Raw genomic sequence first — 22981 nt, 5'->3', positions numbered from 1 at the left:
GTAGCCGCCTCTGGTGTACAGAAGTAGATAATCCTATGATACACCCATCCCATGGGTCTCCTCTTGCCCTATTGTTTCATCAAGACACTATGGAGGGGATGTCTTTTTTCATACTGTTAATTTTTGATTGAGTTATGCATCATAAAGCTGGCAGCCACTGCAATTATAGATCCCGCCATATTGGAATATATTTATATCCATCGTTCTTAAGATTTTGGAGTTATCTAAAATCTAAACATTCTGTGATCACTGAAGTTCCTATTCCCTCCATTCGGAGAAGGCGATCGGCAGAGAAGTGACAACACATCTTCAAACCGCCCTCTTCTTGCAGGCACTGTTGGATTGGTACCCACAACTGTTTCTCTGTGAGTGGAAATTCCTCTAAGCAAGGCCTGCAAGTGCTGCATTCTGACAGCCCTCTGTGATGGTGGTAACATTTCCACCATTTTTTGTTTGTACCAGGGGTCTAAGTACATTGTCACCCAGTACTGGTCCTTGCCCTTTATGCTTTTTATACGGGGGTCCCTCTTAAAACACTGGAGCATGAAGGCCCCCATTTGCACTAAGCTGGAAGGGGTGTAGTGGCCTGGCTCCTGCTCATCATCCAGGATAATGTCGTCCTCGTTCTCCTCCCCCCATCCACGGACAACACCAGGGATACCAGAAAGGTTTAAAGCATGCTCTTCTTGCTCCTCCTTCTCCCTGGCACCATTCTCCTCTGACTCCTCTTCAGATTCCTGTTGTTGACTTGTCTCAGATGGAGTAGCCCCCCCCCCTGGGAATTCATCCAGCATTGCGACTTTCTCATCTTCCTGCTCCTGCACCCCGACAGCTTGATCAATGACACAACGCAATGCACGCTCCAAAAAGAAGGCAAAAGGTACGATGTCTCTGATGGCGCTCTGGCTGCGACTGACCAGTTTGGTGATCTCATGAAATGGCCGCAGAAGTCTGCATGCGTTGCAAATGAGCAGCCACTGGCACGGTGAAAAAAAAGCAAGCTCCCAGAACCTGTCCTGCTGCAGAGTTCGTACAGGTTGTCGTTAACTGCATGTTTCTGCTGGAGCAGCCTATCAAGCATATACAAGGTTGAGTTCCATCGCGTCTGGCAGTCACAAATAAGACGTCTGGTTGGCAGGTTGTGTCACCGCTGAATGTCAGCAAGGCGAGCCATGGCCATGTAAGATCTTCTGAAATGGCCCTAAATTTTCCTGGCCTGCCGCAATACGTCCTGGACCCCAGGGTATTTGACAACGAATCGCTGCACGGCCAAGTTCAGGACATGGCACGTGTGTCATTTTGCCCTGTTCCAGCGCGCTCAGCAGATTGGCGCCATTGTCGCACACCATTTTACCAACTGTCAATTTGAGCGGTGTCAGCCACTGATCTGCCTGTGAACGCAAAGGCAAAAGGAGTGCAGGACCGGTGTGGCTCTTGGCTTCCAGGCACAACAGACACAGCAAAGCATGGCAACCTCTCACCTGGCATGTCGAATAGGTTCTGGGGATTTTGGGTGGCGCAGAGGAAAAGGAGGAGTCAGCCGAGGAGGAGAGGGGGGACAGAGTAGAAGAAGAGGCAGGCCTGCATGCAATTCGTGGCGGTAAAACCAAATCTATACACGGGTGCCATGACGGCTGTCAGAAGGTTCACCCAGTGGGCAGTAAAAGTTATATACCTTCACTGCCCGTGTTTGCTAGACCACGTGTCTGTGGTCAGATGTATCTCTGGCACACAGTGTTGGTGCCAAGATACATTCACTTGCCGCTGAAAGTGGCCATATAGCTCTGGGATACCCTTCTGCGAGAAATATTTCCTTCCCGGGACCTTCCATTGTGGTGTTTCAATGGCCACAAAATTTCAAAACCTTCGAGTCCACAAGTTCATATGGCAGTAGTTGGCGGGCTATCAGTTCTGACAAGCCAGCGGTCACTTTTGGGCAAGAGGGTTATCCGGCGTCAACATTTTTTTATGCTCAAACATTTGGGCCATGGAAGCCTGCCTTTTTCCTGACAAACGTGAGGACAGCATGATGGAAGGTGGAGTGGAGGACAATTGTGAGGAGAGAGGAAAAGGAGAAGAGGCTGGACGGCGAGAGCCTGTAGTGTGGCTACGGTGATGGGAGGCCAGGTGCCTTCTTAAGGCTGTCGTCCCTAGGTGAGTGTTGGGCTTACCACAACTTGACATCAAAGGCTGCCGATGGCAACACTATTGTCAGCAGCTAACACATAAAAAAAGCATACACTGCAAAGCCATGTGCCGGCGGCCTGGGAGCGCCAGATGTGACCGTACATGGTTGATGGCTCGCTCCTGATACATTAGCCGTCTGGTTTGTCCCTCCTGTGCAATGTAAGTTTGGCCTGCTTCCCCTTCCTATCTGCTGGTCCATCTCTCCCTCTGAACTCCCCTCCTCTTCCTCTCTTGTGGGCACCAACATTACGTCCATAGACACGTCATCATCGACATCACCTTCCCCACCAATAACGTTAGAGATCTCGGAGTAGACAGCACCAGCGGGGACCAACCTCCTTGGGCTGATCTGGGTACTGTCGTCAGACTGCTGAGTGGTGGCTGTTGATACCTCCTCTTCCTGATCCGATGCCAAGAATGGCTGCGCATCGGAAATGTTTTGTGATGGATCGGAAAATAATTCCTGTGACTCAAGCGGAGGGTATATGGTGGTGGTGGTGTTGGTGTCTTTGGGGGTGTACACGGCAGAGAGTGAAGAGGGTGCAGATAGAGAGGATGAGGAGGGTGCAGAAGCGGAAGGCTGAGTGAGCCACTCAACCAAGTCTGGTGCATCCTTTGACATAATTGAACGCACCTTCTGCAACTTCCCACTTTGGCTCCAGCCTGGTGCTTCTGCCCTACTTCTACCAGCCCTGCGGAAGGGCCTGCCTCTTCCTCTGCCTGTCATTTTTTAAATGACCTGGTAACAAAAATCTCTAGAGAAGCGCAGTGTATGTGGAAGAATGTATATAACACCCCGCTTCAATATGTCGTTTTGGGGGATCACTGGTCTATCACACTAGTTATAAAAAAAGAAAATCCAGGAAATGTTCTCACTGTGTGCAGCAGAGGTAACACAGTGAAAGTGGATACATTTCTGCAGTACCCAAATACACTAATTGAAAAGTATATTCTTATATAACACCCCGCTTCAATATGTCGTTTTGGGGGTCACTGGTCTATAATCACACCAGTTATAAAAAATGTTTTCCTTTAAATTTTCTCACTGTGTGTAGCACAGGTAATGCAGTGAAAGCGGGTAAATTTCTGCAGTACCCAAATGCACTATTTGAGTAGTATATTCTTAGATAACATCCCGCTTCAATATGTGGTTTTGGGGGCCACTGGTCTATCACACCATTTATAATACTTTTTTCTTATTGCGCTTGTCACTCTTTGTAGTTGTAGTATCGCTGCAGAACCGATCACCAGTCACAATGCTGCACTATACAAATCCACTATAATATGCTTTCTATATTAGAAAGTATATTATAAGTGTTTTACACCCCTATATACTGCACACCAATCAATAGTACACCTATTCCAGTCCTTAAAAGTTCACCGCAAACCGACCGCCGGGCGAACCGCAAGGCCAGAAAAAAAGGCAGTATTTACATTACTGCCAAGGAACACCTAGTTCAGTGTTGCACAATGTGCAACACTGCTATTCATACTAAACACTCCTCATAGAAATGCATTGATTCATGATTGCATGCTAGGGTGTGGGAAGGCGGGATCATGGGGCCCAAGAAAATTCTTGCCCAGGGTCCAATCAATGTTAAAGACGACCCTGCATGCTGGGCACAGGAAGTGGCCGCATGCTGGGCACAGGAAGTGGCCGCATGCTGGGCACAGGAAGTGGCCGCATGCTGGGAGCAGGATGTAGCTGCATGCTGGGCACAGGTTGTGCTTCTGTGGATAACCTCAAAGCACGGTACTTAAAGTTATCCACAGTCTGCACCAGCTCCAGTATATATATGGGGCTATCCATTATGGTGGCCACAGAAACCATAATGGATAAAAATATAGTTTTTTTTCCCTCTGAATATTTTTGGATAAGGGGAGCTAGCCCACTGAGCATTCACACCTTTCTCTCTTCATTCCTTCTCTGCCTCAAATAATCGAGCACCTGAGTATCAATCAGGGCTTGATTAGTTGCGGCAGAATCGGGAAGGTCTCTAACCCCCTTCGTCGAGTGTGTCTCCTGTGTATTTCGGGGTTTGGCCCTGCAGCACCTCCCTCCAAAGCAGATTCGTCCTCTGCACTCTCCAGAAGCCCCTGCCGTGCCACATTTTTGGCCTTTTCAGCCACAGGATGAGGGGATTCCAGGGGACCAGCATCTTGCTCTTCATCCGTAGATCTTGTAGCATTACCCCCTAGTTCCTCCAGGCTGTCAACAGTGCTGTGAAGGAGAGATCATTTTTAATAAACAATGTGTGTAAAAAAGGTTATCACCATACTACACATTTAATAACCCACTCTGGAATACAGGGGTCCAGCAGCCAAGTGAAAATTTGATGAATTATGTTGAGTATTGCTTGTCAGTATTGAAATGCTGGAGAACCTTGTAAATATAGTGGTTACTTTGGTTAAAAAATGGCACCACACATCAACCCTTTATATCTCATGTAGTGTATAAAATAAAGTACATTATTAGCTAATTTCTTGGTCCATTGTTTCCATTAGCAATGTGCTGCATTGCAGAGGCCAAGGTCTGTTTCAGTACTGCCAGTTATGTACTGTCCTGGTGCACACTATGGTACACACCGACTTCCGCCTAGCAATGTTGACGGGACCTGCACAGATAGATGTTCCTTGTAGCTATCCTCAGATGTTTTACATGTCACCCATTTGTACAGGTCATGTCAGTAGAAACAATGCTATATTGAAGTCTTCTACCATGGTCTGGACAAGCATGTGCAATGCAGCCCACAAGTGAGAGCATAGCAGAAGAAATGACTTTGGTACTCACGGCCTAAGGTCCAGCACAGGTCGCAGAAACTGAAGCTGCCTTGTGTAGAGATAGGACTTCTTTCGAGAGCCCCCATCACCACCCTTTGCAGTGACCAGTTCCCGCCAAAACTGTTCACAGCATGATTGCCAGCGGGTGTTCACTTGTTGCACTGTAGAAATATAACATAACAACCATTCTAAATGTATATGAACTGTGACACAGTGAGGGGAATGGTCTGGGAAAACAGGCATTTTCCTCCCAGCGTGTGCTGCTGGGCTGATTTGCAGCCAGGTGGGGTCAAATACCGGACTGGATTTTAATTGCCGGTCCGGGTTTTTGGCAGCACCTGGCTGTCCTTAAATAGGCAAATGGGCTCAGCAGCAGGATCTCTGTGTTGGGATCTGAGGCTTGGTGCCAGGTTGGAGGGATGAGCCCCATGGGCCGAGTAAACAGGCCCCCTAAAACCTGCCATGGACTGCTGAAGGCAGAACTGACATCAAGGTGACTTGTCTTAAATGAACTTTCCAATTTGCTTGAAGTAACACCAAGATCTACTTTCCATTGTGTGTGAAGTAAACACCAAGACTGCAAAGTAACGCATTATTTTGTGCATTTGTCTCAAGTGTGAATACACACTGAAGTTTTGCGTTAAGAACTTGTCTTTTGCCTCTGTACTGCGCCCGCTTACCCTATCTACCAGAAGCGAAACACCACAGTATACACACACGTAAAAATGCACATGTGCAAAAATGTTTTTACCAAAATGTATACATGGGAATACATTTATGTTGATACCATATACAGTAACCTGTAATTTACAAACATTGTGTTACTGCAGTACACATGTAATTTCATAATGATTTCGCCCCTATACATTTAATGGGACAACAAACACACATTTCTGTCTATTTTGGATCAGATCGGGTTGTTTCACCTCTACAGATAGCATTTATTATGTTTAACACTTTTATAAAAGCCAGTTTATAATCTACTTTTATTTGACAAATTTGTTACTACGCTGCCTGGCAATTTTTTTAAAACACTTCCTACACTTCTTGCTTCCATGGTTATGAACTCCATAAAATCCAACTGCAGTGACCGCGCTTGCACAGTATATGAAAAAAAAGGACTATCCCAGCTCCAGTGGTCCCAGTCAACATAGAGGGTGCCACTTTTTCCCATACTCTGCATGGCCACTGCTGCTGGATAGCAGGGTTGTCGTAACCAGGGAAAGAGCGACTGCTCAAACATTTGCCAAATGTTATATTTTTCAAATACAGTTATACCCAATATGCGCCCCTACATCAGGTTGGAGGGATGAGACCCATGGGCCGAGGAAACAGACCCCTAACTACTACTCCAAACATGTGCAGAGTTTTAGTAAAGAGATCAGCCTACAGCAGGCCATGTTGGTAATTGAAGTTTCAGTACAGTTGGAGAGCCACAGGTGGCCAAGGCTGATGTAATATATCAATGTATAGTGCGGTGGAAGTTGACAAGGAATATTACTATTTTATAAGATCTGAGTGCCCCTACAAAAATCCCTTTTTTCACCACTTCCACCATATATAGGACAGTGCATCAAAGGTAGACATAAACAATAAACATTTTCAGAACTAAAAACATGGGTTGGCTTACCTAATTTGCCCCGTTTGGATGCATTGTCCTTCTCCCACTCTATGGCCAGCATCTCGCCTGTGACCTTGTCCCATGACCTCTCCTTGCTCAGGTGGTCATGGTAGGCGTCACAGCGGGTGTCCCAAAGCTGGGGACGCTCTTGGACGAGTAGGATGATCTTCTCCACATCCATTTTTTGTGTTTTGTGGCTTGGCAGACATGCTGGGGACTGTTTCAGCACCTTGCACATATGCTCAGTTAATGTTTATAAACACAAAACACATGGGCAATCTTCTATCTTTCAGCGGAATGGATATACGAAAATATGGAATGCATACGGAGTACATTCCGTTTTTTTTGTTGTTGAACCATTGAAATGAATGGTTCCGCATACGGACCGCAAGCGGAATCCGCAAAAACAGAAGAAAAAAAAAAACATTTGTGTGCAAGAGGCCTATGTATGAGGAGTCATAAGACAGTCAATGCTCCTCAGGGTTTCTGGGGAAAATATATGAAAATTTACACTTCCTACTTCTGCATGAGATAAGCTCAGGAAAGCTAATTTAAATATCTTTCCCATAAAACGCAGAGAAGTGTTGCTTGGCCTAAAATACTACGCACACGTACTATGCATACTAGGCGCTCTCCATAATGAGAAGAAAGAGTACCCCCCACACAACGAATATACAGTATCTTGCTCAGAAACCTGTGTTGCATACTTGGCTCACTTGCTCATACTCTGTCTCGCGTGCTCTCTCTCTGGTTCTAGAGCCTTTGCAAAAAAAAAAATATATAAATCTTAGGTAACCAGAGACTGTTGTATACAATCTTTCAAGGTACAGTAATTGGAGCATATTAGATTCGTACCCGAATCAATTTTTGGGTACGAATCAGATCCAAAAATAATTTTAACAAATGTGCTCATCTATAATTGTAATCCATCCTGTCGCAATACAATTTTACATTTTTTCTGATAGCTGCCATCTAAAGCATACGGTCCTCTGTTTACCTGTGGGAGAATGTACACATGCTTGAAGGGCATGTTCAGAGCCACAGAATTTTGAAAGATTTTCATCTCAAGGAACATAATTACAAACCATGGATACTTGCTAGAGCAAAGAATATTATCAAATCCTATTGCAGCTTTTATAGTAACAAAAACATAGTGAGATGGATATTAACCCTACCCCAGTCACTTTTATCATAGCCTATTCACATATAGCTTATTCACTTTAGTACACATATATAAATAAAATACCTATTTTAGATGAGGATCCTATTGTCAAACAAATTATGCAACAAGTTTGACATTTTGTATCCAAACTGGGAAGTACTTTGGGGAATTTATTATCTAGTTTCTCATACATCACCCAGAAATGCAAATCACAACATTGGTTGTCATGTATCGGCTTTTTTTTAATGTGTAGAAAAATTGCAAATTATGGGAGTCATTTATTATCCAGAAATATGCCTATATTAGGCATATTTGTGACGCAGATTGCGGTGCAAAGGTTGGTTGCACTGCAAACAGTAACTTTTCTCCGCTCACGCCAGGTCTAAAAAAGTGGGCATAGTGTGGGCGGGATAGGGGAAGTCTCATTAATCATTTTCTGTGCCTGTTTTAGACGTAGAAAATAGTCTAAATGTAAGCCAGCAAGGACGCTAACTGACATTTAGACTGGCGCCTCTTCATAACTTCGGCGCATCCACCGCCAGATATAGGGGTTATTAAAGGAAACCTGTCACCGGGATTTTGTGTATAGCGCTGAGGACATGGGTTGCTAGATGGCCGCTAGCACATCCGCTATACCCAGTCCCCATAGCTCTGTGTGCTTTTATTGTGTAATAAAACCGATTTGATACATATGCAAATTAGCCTGATATGAGTCCTGTCCCTGACTCTTCTCACATACAGGACTCATCTCAGGTTAATTTGCATATGTATAAAATCGTTTTTTTTACACAATAAAAGCACAGAGAGCTATGAGGACTGGGTATTGCAGATGTGCTAGCTGCCATCTAGCAGCCCATGTCCTCAGCTCTATACCCAAAATCCAGATGACAGGTTCCCTTTAAGACTGGCATCTAAAATGTTGATCTTAATAAATGACCCCCTATGTCCGTACATTACTACACAAAAGCAAGTAAAGTCTACAGCAACAATAGTAAATATATCAAATTGTTTATTAACTATAATTCGACCTATGTGATATATTATTGAATTAAATACATGCATTATTCAATACATAGTTTGCACCTCACATCAATTAAAAACTAGCATAGCAGAATGCATATCTAGTATTCTTAATCCTCAAGGCAAAACTTGTCAGGTGCTGCCTCCTTTGTCGTTGACCAGAAACCTGGATTCCCTGTGTTAAATGTCCTGAAAGGGTTAATCAATACAGAAGAAGGGGCGATTGGATGAGGGCACTTCTCTGTAGAGAAGCCTTTTGAAACTTGAAAGCTGCTTTCCAAAGGACATACATTTAAAAACAGATTTGATGTATTTCTATTGTCTTTGTTCACACTCTGCTTTACAGCACTGGTTGTGTTAGTATTCACTATGTGTGGATAGTGTTGCCTCTGTCTCTATTCCGTATCATATTTCCTATGTCTGTTGGTTGATAAAAAATTATTTAGGATGATGATAATGAAATTTGATTCCCAAGGGCCTGAAGTTAAAAACAGGTTTGACTTACTTGTATTGACTTTAAAAAGACAACATACAGGTCCTTCTAAAAAAATTAGCATATTGTGATAAAGTTCATTATTTTCTGTAATGTACTGATAAAAAAAAACTCCCAGCCTGGTTCATTACTCAAAACCGCAATCATGGGTAAGACTGCCGACCTGACTGCTGTCCAGAAGGCCATCATTGACACCCTCAAGCAAGAGGGTAAGACACAGAAAGGAATTTCTGAACGAATAGGCTGTTCCCAGAGTGCTGTATCAAGGCACCTCAGTGGGAAGTCTGTGGGAAGGAAAAAGTGTGGCAGAAAACGCTGCACAACGAGAAGAGGTGACCGGACCCTGAGGAAGATTGTGGAGAAGGACCGTTTCCAGACCTTGGGGGACCTGCGGAAGCAGTGGACTGAGTCTGGAGTAGAAACATCCAGAGCCACCGTGTACAGGCGTGTGCAGGAAATGGGCTACAGGTGCCGCATTCCCCAGGTCAAGCCACTTTTGAACCAGAAACAGTGGCAGAAGCGCCTGACCTGGGCTACAGAGAAGCAGCACTGGACTGTTGCATGTCATTCGGAAATCAAGGTGCCATAGTCTGGAGGAAGACTAGGGAGAGGGAAATGCCAAAATGCCTGAAGTCCAGTGTCAAGTACCCACAGTCAGTGATGGTCTGGGGTGCCATGTCAGCTGCTGGTGTTGGTCCACTGTGTTTTATCAAGGGCAGGGTCAATGCAGCTAGCTATCAGGAGATTTTGGAGCACTTCATGCTTCCATCTGCTGAAAAGCTTTATGGAGATAAAGATTTCATTTTTCAGCACGACCTGGCACCTGCTCACAGTGCCAAAACCACTGGTAAATGGTTTACTGACCATGGTATTACTGTGCTCAATAGGCCTGCCAACTCTCCTGACCTGAACCCCATAGAGAATCTGTAGGATATTGGGAAGAGAAAGTTGAGAGACGCAAGACCCAACACTCTGGATGAGCTTAAGGCCGCTATCGAAGCATCCTGGGACTCCACCTCAGCAGTGCCACAGGCTGATTGCCTCCATGTCACGCCGCATTGAAGCAGTCATTTCTGCAAAAGGATTCCCGACCAAGTATTGAGTGAATAACTGAACATAATTATTTGAAGGTTGACTTTTTTTTGTATTAAAAACACTTTCCTTTTATTGTTCGGATGAAATATGCTAATTTTTTAAATTTGGGTTTTCATGAGCTGTATGCCAAAATCATCAATATTAAAACAATAAAAGGCTTGAACTACTTCAGTTGGTGTGTAATGAATCTAAAATATATGAAAGTCTAATGTTTATCAGTACATTACAGAAAATAATGAACTTTATCACAATATGCTAATTTTTTTAGAAGGACCTGTACACAGTACATGAACTGTGCATCTCGTCAAAGGGTTAACCTTATTAATATGTAGTTTCGTGCATGTGTTATGTATTTGTATTGCTAATCCTAGTCTCTTCTGAAATTTTTTTGAATGATAACACCAATCACAAAAAAGTAACCCCTCAGATGTTAGTTGTGATAGGCTGGAGCCCGTGCAAGGCAACCAGGCCTATCATAGGTATATACCTTTGGAGGCCTGCAGTGCTCCATGGGAATATAGTGAATTTCCTATTTCACAGTAGTGTATGAGAAAACCAATCAAATCACTGCTTTTTCAGGTGGAGGAAAGGGAAAGAGAAGTTTAAAAAAATAAGAAAAATAAATAAATATCAAATCACCCCTTTCCTCAGTTTAAAAATAAAAATGAACAATAAGAAAAATAAAGATCACTTGCGCTTGTGTCCCAAAACACCTGTAATATTAAAATATAACTGTATTTATTTCATACAGAAAAATAAATTAAATAAAAAGTCAACAAAAATTCATACACACTCCCAAATGGTGTCTATGATAACTACAGATCGTCCCGAAAAAAATGAGCCCTCACTCAGCTCTGTAGATGGAAATTTAAAAAAGTTATGAGGGTCAGAATATGGCGATGCAAAGAAAAAATTTATTTTTTGTTAAGTTTTTTTTTTTTCGATATTAAGACACAAGAAAAACTATATACAGTCAGGTCCATAAATATTGGGACATCGACACAATTCTAAAATGTTTGGCTCTATACACCACCACAATTGATTTGAAATGAAACGCACAAGATGTGCTTTAACTGCAGACTGTCAGCTTTAATTTGAGGGTATTTACATCCAAATCAGGTGAACGGTGTAGGAATTACAACAGTTTGCATATGTGCCTCCCAATTGTTAAGGGACCAAAAGTAATGGGACAATTGGCTTCTCAGCTGTTCCATGGCCGGGTGTGTGTTGTTCCCTCATTATCCCAATTACAATTAGCAGATAAAATGTCCACAGTTAATTTCAAGTGTGCTATTTGCATTTGAAATCTGTTGCTGTCAACTCTCAAGATGAGATCCAAAGAGCTGTCACTATCAGTGAAGCAAGCCATCATTAGGCTGAAAAAACTAAACAAACCCATCAGAGAGATAGCAAAAACATTAGGCATGGCCAAAACAACTGTTTGGAACATTCTTAAAAAGATGGAACGCATCGGTGAGCTCAGCAACACCAAAAGACCCGGAATACTATGGAAAACAACTGTGGTGGATGACCGAAGAATTCTTTCCCTGTTGAAGAAAGACATACATTACTCTTACCGGTAATCATTTTTTCCCTTTAGCCTCCACAACGGCAGTAACATGGAGATTATCCCGCCTTCTCAGGGACAGGAAACAACTTGTGGACCAGCCCATATAAGGCCCCCTCCCTCTTACCTCTTCAGTTAGTAACCTAGTACTCAGAGATAAATGCAAGGAAAGTTTAATAAGGAAATATAAGTCACAAAATACAATTACCAGAGCCAGAACTCTCTAACTCACAGGATTAGGGCCCTTTCACACTTGTGTTGTCCGGATCCGGCATAGAGTTCCGTCGTCGGGGCTCTATGCCGGAAGAATCCTGATCAGGATTATCCTAATGCATTCTGAATGGAGTGAAATCCGTTCAGGATGCATCAGGATGTCTTCAGTTCCGGAACGGAAAGTTTTTTGGCCGGAGAAAATACCGCAGCATGCTGCGCTTTTTGCTCCGGCCAAAAATCCTGAAGACTTGCCGCAAGGCCGGATCCGGAATTAATGCCCATTGAAAGGCATTGATCCGGATCCGGCCTTAAGATAAACGTTGTTTCGGCGCATTGCCGGACCCGACGTTTAGCTTTTTCTGAATGGTTACCATGGCTGCAAGGACGCTAAAGTCCTGGCAGCCATGGTAAAGTGTAGCGGGGAGCGGGGGAGCAGCATACTTACCGTCCGTGCAGCTCCCCGGGCGCTCCAGAGTGACGTCAGGGTGCCCCAAGCGCATGGATCACGTGATCACATGGAACACGTCATCCATGCGCACGGGGCGCTCTGACGTCATTCTGGAGTGCCCCGGGAGCCACACGGACTGTAAGTATACCGCTCCCCCGCTCCCCGCTCCTACTATGGCAACCAGGACTTTAATAGCGTCCTGGGTGCCATAGTAACACTGAACGCATTTTGAAGACGGCTCCGTCTTCAAATGCTTTCAGTACACTTGCGTTTTTCCGGATCCGGCGTGTAATTCCAGCAAGTGGAGTACACGCCGGATCCGGACAACGCAAGTGTGAAAGGGCCCTTAGAAAAAACATATATATATTCAAACTGACATATATACAGAAGAGTATATATTATAGAATATGTATATATATTTTTATATATTATTATTATTATTATTAATAATATTATTATTATTATTATTATTATTATTATTATTATCTGAAGCTGAAGCACCCTCGGCCCAGGACGTAGCTAGGGCACTGGTAGAATGAGCTTTGAGTAACGGTGGAGGAGAAACACCCTCTGTCTGGTAGGCTAGACAGATACAGGACTTGATCCACCTTGATATTGAAGTCTTGCTAGCAGCATTTCCCTTAAATTGGCCCAGGTATTGAATTAACAGTTGATTAGTTTTCCTAATCTCCTTGGTGGCTTCCAGGTATTGGAGGACACATCTTCTGACGTCCAGGTTATGAAAGAGTTTCTCTTTTTTTCATTTTTTGTCTGAGAACAGAAGGAGGGAAGGGTAACTTCCTGGCGGCAGTGAAATTTAGACACTACTTTTGGAAGGAATTCAGGCGCATGTTTTAATGTGATCCTGTCATCTGAAACCGAGAGATATGGATGCAAGATAGAAAAGGCCTGTATTTCACCTACCCTTCTGGCTGTAGTGATAGCCAGTAGGAATGATGTCTTAAGGGTAAGAATTCTTAAGGGTAGCTCTGCAATTGGCTCAAATGGAGGGTACATAAGTTTGGACAGTTCCAAGTTTAAGTCCCAGGGAGGCACTAGGGATCTTAACCTATGGCGAATCCTGGTAGCCGCTTTAAAAAACCTTTTTATTATATCCATGTCTGCCAGTTTGCAGTCTAGAAACACGCTTAAAGCAGCTATTTGAACTTTCCGTGTACTTACTGCAAGACCTTTATCCAACCCCGCTTGAAGGAAATCGAGTATGAGGGACAATTGCAATTCTCCTGCTGGATCGTATCTTTTTTCCCCAAAAAGTAGAAAGGATTTCCAGGCCTTCAGATTTATTTGTGAGGTGATAGGTTTTCTACTAAGTAGTAAAGTGGATATCACTTTTTCAGAGAAGCCTTTGTTCCTCAAGATATTTCTTTCAGACTCCAGGCTGTCAAACGGAGTTGAGAGATCTGAGGATGAGAAACTGGACCCTGAAGTAGAAGGTCTGGGCGAAGAGGGAGAATCCAGAAATCTTCCCCTGCAAGGCTCTTCAGGACTGGGAACCACGACCTCAGGGGCCAGAAGGGCGTGATCAGGATGACCTGGACCTTTTCCTCCAGAATTTTTGCTATGACCCTCTGTATGAGGGGAAATGGAGGAAACGCATATAACAGGACTGGCGGCCAGGGGACCGAAAGTGCGTCCACCTTTAAGGGCTGTTCTTTCACCGATAGGGAGTAGAACTCCGGAACCTGTCTGTTCTTTCTTGTGGCAAATAGGTCGATCTTTGGTGTTCCCCACCTGGAGCAGATCTGTCTGAAAACCTGGCGGTTTAGCATCCACTCTCTTGCGTTTAGTTGGTCCCTGCTGAGGAAATCCGCCACTAGATTCTCCTTCCCTCTTACATGGGCTGCTGAAAGAGACTGAATATTTTTTTCTGCCCAACTGAAGATCTTTTTCACCACCAGGGCTAGAAATAGACTTCTTGTACCTCCCTGTTTGTTCAGTTATGCCACCGTCGTGGAGTTGTCTGACAAGATCTTTACATTCCTTTGTAGGAGGGAGGGAGTGAACGTTTTCAGGGCTTCCCAAACCGCAGTCAACTGTCTTTTGTTGGAAGAGGCTTTTTGTAGAATGAGACTCCACTGGCCCTGGGCTAGTTTCCCTTCCATGTGGGCTCTCAATCCCTGCTGGATGACGTCCGTGGTAATAACTACTTGGTTTGATGGTCTCCAGGGCACTCCTCTTGACAGGTTTTTTCGGTCTAACCACCAGGTCAAGGATGTCTTTACTGGTTGTGGGATCTTTACCTTCCTGTTTAAGGATGTCTGTTTTTTGTCCCAGGTTCTTAGGAGGAATGATTGAAGGATCCTTGAGTGAAACTGTGCCCATATTACTGAAGGGATAGTGGATGTCATTAGACCCAGGATAGACATTATTTCTCTGAAAGAGACTGAATTCTGTTTCTGAAAATTCTTCACGGTCGTGATCAGGAAGTCTTGTTTCTGTGCCGGAAGAAAGGAGATCATTTTCTCCGAGTCTAATAACACTCCTAGGAAGTTTATCTGGGTTGAGGGCAGGAGACAGGATTTTTCCATGTTTATTATCCACCCCAGACTGGCAAGTGTGGTCTGGATTGTCTGTAGCTGTAGAAGTAACAGATGCGTTGATGGGGCTGCTATTAGGAAGTCGTCCAGATAAGGAAAAAATTGAATTTCCTTTAGATGAAAGAAAAAGTCTTGGAGCCGAGCTGAGACCGAAAGGAAGTACCCGAAATTGGAAGTGGCACAGTTCTCCTCTGAACCATATCACCAGTCTCAGGAATCTCTGATCTTCTTCCCTGATGGGTATATGGTAATAGGTGTCTGCCAAATCTAATGTTACCATAGAGCAATTCTCTGGGAGGAGGTTGATTACTGTCTTTATAGTTTCCATCTTGAACTTTTTGTATATGATGTATTTGTTCAACATCTTCAGGTTTATTATTACTCTGAATGAGCCGTTTGGCTTTTTTACTAGGAAGACCGGGGAATGGAAACCTTTCCTCTGTTCGCGTTTTGGAACTGGGATGATGGCCCCTTTCCCCAGCAGAAGTGTCAGCTGGTGATCCATGGCTTTCTGGCTTACATCCTCTAGACGAGAGTTTTCCATATATCTGTCTGGTGGGCAAGATTTTAGTTCTAGACTGTAACTGTTTTTTATTACTGATAGAACCCATGGAGAGGCCTGGATATTTACCCAGGCAGGAAAAAACTGGGACAGTCTTCCTCCCACCATGCCAATGCCAGAAGAGGTGTGGGCGGATTTATCAGGGTTAAAGAGGAATCCTCTGCCTTTTCCCCTATTGGACTGCCAGGCTGATCTTGTGTCCTTTCTCTTCTGGTCAGGTCTACCATGCTTCTGAGGACGAAAGGAGCGCCTTTGGTGAAAGAATTTAGATTCAGTAGGGAATCCTTTCTTCCTATCTGAAGCTTTCTCCAGAATGTCATCCAAAGCTGTACCGAACACCCTATCCCCCTCACATGGTAAAGTGCACAGCTTGTTTTTAGAGGCTGTGTCACCCGACCAGGTGCGTAAACATACTGCTTTTCTGGCAGAGTTAGAGAGGGCGACTGATCTGGCTGACAGTTTCACTATATCTGCTGATGCATCTGCCATGAAGTTAGCGGCCTGCTTCAACATTGGTATAGAGGCCAAGATGTCTTCCCGTGGAGTGCCTGACTCTAAATGCTCCTCTAATTGACCTAACCAAAGGCCCAGGGTTCTTGCAGTATAGGTAGCCGAGATCCCAGGTCTTAGAGTAGCTGTCGAAGATTCCCACATCTTTTTAAGGAGGCTCTCACATTTTTTGTCCATTGGATCCTTAAGAAGACCGAGGTCTTCAAATGGAATGGCAGTCTTTTTACAGACTCTCGCCACTGGGGCATCTACTTTAGGGGTCTTATCCCAAGCCACAGAATCTTCTTCTGCAAATGGGTATTTACTTTTTAACCATTTAGAGGCAGATTGTTTTTTTCTCAGGGTCTCTCCATTCCGACTGTATTAACGCCCTGATGTTAGGATGGACGGGAAAAACTTGTTTTTCTTGTCTCCTAACCCAGCAAACAACTGATCTTGTACTGAAAGGGGTTCTCTGGGCTCTTCTAGATTTATCGTAGCCCTGATTGTTTTCAGTAGAGAATCCGTCTCTTCAACAGAACACAGAGGTTTACCGCCTGCCTGGTTTGAGGTATCAGATTCAGATTTAGCTGAAATTTCACCCTCATCCAGGTCAGAGTCTTGTACAGAGACCGAGGTAGAAGGTCTGGGCGACAATGTAGATAATTTAGCTTCTACCACTGCACCTACTTCTTCTCTAATTATGGTTTTTAGACTCTCTAATAAACACTTTTGGCACAAAGATTTTTTGTATTAACTGGACATAGATTTTTTGCACATGGCGCATTTTTTCTTCAACTGCGGAGAGCATTCCCCCAGCCCACAGAACAGGGCCGGTCCGCACTGGACACGGGTCCATGGCCCAGGGTGGCCAGCATCGCTGGACTTAAACCGGAGGGAAGGAGGAACATTTCGGTGACCCTGTCCCCTGCCTCAGCCCTCCGGCCATAGCCGGGAAAACAAACCAAAGGCTGGGCGCAAGACTGGTCCATACAGCAAGTCCTGACCTTCTGAGGGACAGGAAAACAACTGAAGAGGTAAGAGGGAGGGGGCCTTATAGGGGCTGGTCCACAAGTTGTTTCCTGTCCCTGAGAAGGCGGGATAATCTCCATGTCACTGCAGTTGTGGAGGTGTAGGGAAAAACACCCTTCATAACAGTTGGCCAGATCAAGAACACTCTCCAGGAGGCAGGTGTATGTGTGTCAAAGTCAGCAATCAAGAGAAGACTTCACCACAAGATGTAAACCATTGGTGAGCCTCAAAAACAGGAAGGCCAGATTAGAGTTTGCCAAACGACATCTAAAAAAGCCTTCACAGTTCCAGAACAACATCCTATGGACAGATGAGACCAAGATCAACTTGTACCAGAGTGATGGGAAGAGAAGAGTATGGAGAAGGCAGGGAGTAGATAAGGGGGGGATAGGGGGGTTAACACCCCCCCCCCCCCAGAGTGTCTATCCTCCTAACCTGCCAGAGAACGGCCCGGCGTGCCGCTGCCTGCAATAGCAGCGCGGGCAGTGCGGCACACAGAGAGGTGATGGAGGCTGCAGGCGGGGCTGGGCAGCGCAGGGGGGCAGGTACGGCAGAACAAGTAACTCACAGACACACACAGGGCAGCCAGGCAGGGATGACTCTGATGATCCCATGGCATACACCCTGCCTTCAGGCTCCGCCTCCGCCTGTCGTACGTCTGGACCCCAGGCAGCTTCCTGTCTGCGCGTGCCTGTTACTCCTGGGCGGCGGCTGACAGAGCACAGAGCCTGGAGCTCTCAGAAGATTAGAAGAGAGAGAGAAGAAAGAAAAAGAAGTAGTTTGAGAGAGAGAGAGAGAGAGAGAGACAGACAGAGACTCTGGAGCACTAGTGTAAGTAAAAGTAATAGTTAAAAAAGAAAATCAAGAAGATTCACCACCCCACACCACCCCCACCAGGCTACAGACAGTGTCAATTCATATATTTAGTCCAGCCCCCAGACTCTTATGAATTGAGGGAACTGGCCACCACCATGCTGGTCCACATCACTTATTGTGCAGGCTGCATGGTTTGATGTATTTTTTCTAGTCTCTCACACTCTAGTCTCCTCAACAATAAAGAAATGCAATTTCTTATGGAAATTACAAGAGTAAGCTAGCATGTGATGTGTCATGCGTGCCATAGACTGTCACTCCAGACTGGAGTGGGTAGGTACCAATTACGAGTCTTTTTAAAACATGTTTTTTCCATATGGAGTCAAACAACTAAATCGGTATTGCTCAAGGTAAAGGATTGGTTTAGGAATGATATGGCTGGTATATGTTTTTCAAACCCTGGTGTGTCTACTAGATTAAGTCTCTAATTTGAGAAAGCCCCCCTCCCCCCCCCCCCCCACAGAAAAAAATGTATCTACAGCCCTGGGAGAAGGAAAGGAACTGCTCATGATCCTAAGCATAACACCTCATCAGTGAAGCATGGTGGTGGTAGTGTCATGGCGTGGGCATGTATGGCTGCCACTGGAACTGGTTCTCTTGTATTTATTGATGATGTGACTTATGACAAAAGCAGCAGGATGAATTCTGATGTGTTTCGGGCAATATTATTTGCTCATATTCAGCCAACTGCTTCAGAACTCATTGGACGGTGCTTCACAGTGCAGATGGACAATGACCCAAAGCACACTGCAAAAGCAACCCAAGAGTTTTTTTAAGAGAAAGAAGTGGAATGTTATACAATGGCCAAGTCAATCACCTGACCTGAATCTGATTGAGCATGCATTTCACTTGCTGAAGACAAAACTGAAAGGAAAATGCCCCAAGAACAAGCAGGAACTGAAGACAGTTGCAGTAGAGGCCTGCAGAGCATCACCAGGGATGAAACCTAGCATCTGGTGATGTCTATGCGTTCCAGACTTCAGGCTGCAATTGACTGCAAAGGATTTGCAACCAAGTATTAAAAAGTGAAAGTTTGATTTAAGATTATTTTTATTCTGTTCCATTACTTTTGGAGGCACATATGCAAACAAGTGGGAGGCACATATGCAAACTGTTGTAATTTCTACACCGTTTGCCTGATTTGGATGTAAATAACCTCAAATTAAAGCTGACAGTCTGTAGTTAAAGCACATCTTGTTCGTTTCATTTCAAATCCATTGTAGTGGTGTATAGAGCCAAAAATGTTAGAATTGTGTCGATGTCACAATATTTATGGACCTGACTGTACATGTGGTATCACTATAATCATACTGACTCAGAGAATAAAGGAAACATGTCAAAGGGAAAACGAAAGGCATAAAACTATTTTTCCAATTTCACTCCATTTGCATTTTTTTTTCCAGCTTCCCACTGCATCGTATTCAATATTAAATAGTGCTATTAGAAAGTGCAAGTTGTCATACTAAAAAAAAGGCTCATATGTCTATGTGTACAGAAAAAAATAAAGTTATGGCTCCAGGAAGGCAGAGAGTGAAAAACAAAAGTGCAAAAATGGAAAATCACTGCATTATGACGGGGTTAAAGAGCCTAATAGCAGCAGTATATGACTGGCTAATTTGGAGCTTTTAACTCTATTAATTCCAGGATGTATAGGGAACAGTAGAGGGATCAGTAAGAGCTATGGTACTGTTTTTACCTATTCTTTTTTGGTGGCATCATATGAGATGCAGGTTCTGGGTTCTTAGGCTACTTTCACACTAGTGTTTTTTTTTTGCGGATCAGTCATGGATTCCGTTACAATAATACAACCACATGCATCCATCATGGACGGATCCATTTGTATTATCTGTAACATAGCCAAGACGGATCGTCATGAACTCCATTGAAAGTCAATGGGAGACGGATCTGTTTTCTATTGTGCCAGATTATGTCAGAGAAAACGGATCCGTCCCCATTGACTTACATTGTGTGTCAGGACGGATCTGTTTGGCTCAGTTTCGTCAAGTGGACAGCAAAAGGCTGCAGGCAGCGTTTTGGTGTCCACCAACAGAGCGGAATGGTGACTGGACGGAGGAAAACTGATGCATTCTGAGCGGATCCCTTTCCATTCAGAATGCATTAGGGCAAAACTGATCCGTTTTGGACCGCTTGTGAGAGCCCTGAACGGATCTCACAAACGGAAAGCCAAAACGTGAGTGTGAAAGTAGCCTTACACTCATTGACGCACTCTTGGAAACAAGTAGGTCATCCACTTTTGGGAAGATTCACAACTAGATTTACCACTGTATTGTCATAGAATAAGATTCCTTTGTAGATTGTCAACAATAAAGTGTGAAAATATGCAAAAATAAAATAAATGGGGATGGCAGCATGTTAATATTTATAAATGTCCATTAGCTGGCATTTCCTAAGTGTAATAGTGAATGGACCTGAAAGATTTGATAGGCTTTTGTACTTTAGTGATCTTCCACGAAGCAATCAATGTGTTTGCTCAATTCCGAGAATAAAGGGGGTCTTTGATATACTCTGCGCTGCCAGAGGGCTGGCCTAATTTATGGCGAGGTCCAGGCCTCATTATTAGTGTTGAGTGAATTAAAATTTCCAAAGTGGACTTCAATTCGAACTTTAGCTAAAATTTTATTTGCCGTGAAGCCAAATTTCCTTGTGCTTTGTGATGAAGAATCAATTTTCCCTGAAATGGCTGCAGCAATCTTGATTGAAGATCCCGCACAAAATCTTGTGCGCAGTGACGTATGATGTCACAACGCCAGCCAGCGTGATGACGTCAGATGCAGCGATCAGCGATGAACGTGGGGGCATCTCAATAATTTATTTCAGTTACTCAGTTGAAAAAGTGAAATATTTTGCTTTATAAGATGCACCTGATGATAAGACGCACCTAGATTTTAGAGGAGGAAAATAAAAATAGATATATTTTGAACCAAAAGGTGTGCTAAAAAATGTAATAAAATAACAGAATATTACACCCGTGTACTGCAGTAAATGGGTGCATTCCTGTGGATGAGGGGGGTTATAGTCACGTTTAATATAAAGATGTAGACAAATAATCATACAGTTCGTGGACAGTGTTTATATTACCCTTAAGAATACATCCATGTACTGCAGTGCCAGGATGCATTCCTATGGACGAGGGGGGTTATAGTCATATTTAATGTTCAGGTCTTCCCCTGAGCGCCCCTTCATATCCTAGTTGTCACTCACCCAGGAACTTAAAGTATTACTGTCATATTGTTTTTTTTCCTCCATATTTTGATAAGAATTAATATAAAATTTGAAGATGGCCACTAAGGTTAGTATCACCTTAGTGGCCATCTTCAAATTTTATATTAATTCTTCCTAAACCCCCATAGCGCCTATTCTCACCTTACCCTAAAACTGCGTTGCTAGGAGAGGTCTATCCAGGGCCGGCACCAGGATCATGTGGGCCCTTGGGCGATAAAGTCTCAGTGGGCCCCCTTACAAAGTGATAACTCTCTGAGTACAGATAATACAGTAGATATCACCTGCAGTCCTATGTAACAGCATATACAGGTCCTTCTAAAAAAATTAGCATATTGTGATAAAGTTCATTATTTTCTGTAATATACTGATAAACATTAGACTTTCATATATTTTAGATTCATTACACACCAACTGAAGTAGTTCAAGCCTTTTATTGTTTTAATATTGATGATTTTGGCATACAGCTCATGAAAACCCAAAATTCCTATCTAAAAAAATTAGCATATCACAAAAAGGTTCTCTAAACGAGCTATTAACCTAATCATCTGAATCAACTAATTAACTGTAAACACCTGCAAAAGATTCCTGAGGCTTTTAAAAACTCCCAGCCTGGTTCATTACTCAAAACCGCAATCATGGGTAAGACTGCTGACCTGACTGCTGTCCAGAAGGCCATCATTGACACCCTCAAGCAAGAGGGTAAGACACAGAAAGAAATTTCTGAACGAATAGGCTGTTCCCAGAGTGCTGTATCAAGGCACCTCAGTGGGAAGTCTGTGGGAAGGAAAAAGTGTGGCAGAAAACGCTGCACAACAAGAAGAGGTGACCGGACCCTGAGGAAGATTGTGAAGAAGGACCGATTCCAGACCTTGGGGGACCTGCGGAAGCAGTGGACTGAGTCTGGAGTAGAAACATCCAGAGCCACCGTGTACCGGCGTGTGCAGGAAATGAGCTACAGGTGCCGCATTCCCCAGGTCAAGCCACTTTTGAACCAGAAACAGCGGCAGAAGCGCCTGACCTGGGCTACAGAGAAGCAGCACTGGACTGTTGCATGTCATGCGGAAATCAAGGTGCCAGAGTCTGGAGTAAGACTGGGGAGAGGGAAATGCCAAAATGCCTGAAGTCCAGTGTCAAGTACCCACAGTCAGTGATGGTCTGGGGTGCCATGTCAGCTGCTGGTGTTGGTCCACTGTGTTTTATCAAGGGCAGGGTCAATGCAGCTAGCTATCAGGAGATTTTGGAGCACTTCATGCTTCCATCTGCTGAAAAGCTTTATGGAGATGAAGATTTCATTTTTCAGCACGACCTGGCACCTGCTCACAGTGCCAAAACCACTGGTAAATGGTTTACTGACCATGGTATTACTGTGCTCAATTGGCCTGCCAACTCTCCTGACCTGAACCCCATAGAGAATCTGTGGGATATTGGGAAGAGAAAGTTGAGAGACGCAAGACCCAACACTCTGGATGAGCTTAAGGCCGCTATCGAAGCATCCTGGGCCTCCATAACACCTCAGCAGTGCCACAGGCTGATTGCATCCATGCCACGCCGCATTGAAGCAGTCATTTCTGCAAAAGGATTCCCGACCAAGTATTAAGTGCATAACTGAACATAATTATTTGAAGGTTGACTTTTTT

This window comes from Bufo gargarizans, chromosome 3 (assembly GCF_014858855.1).
Source record: "Bufo gargarizans isolate SCDJY-AF-19 chromosome 3, ASM1485885v1, whole genome shotgun sequence".
Classification (NCBI taxonomy): Eukaryota; Metazoa; Chordata; class Amphibia; order Anura; family Bufonidae; genus Bufo; species Bufo gargarizans.
Note: the sequence above shows the minus strand (reverse complement) of the source record.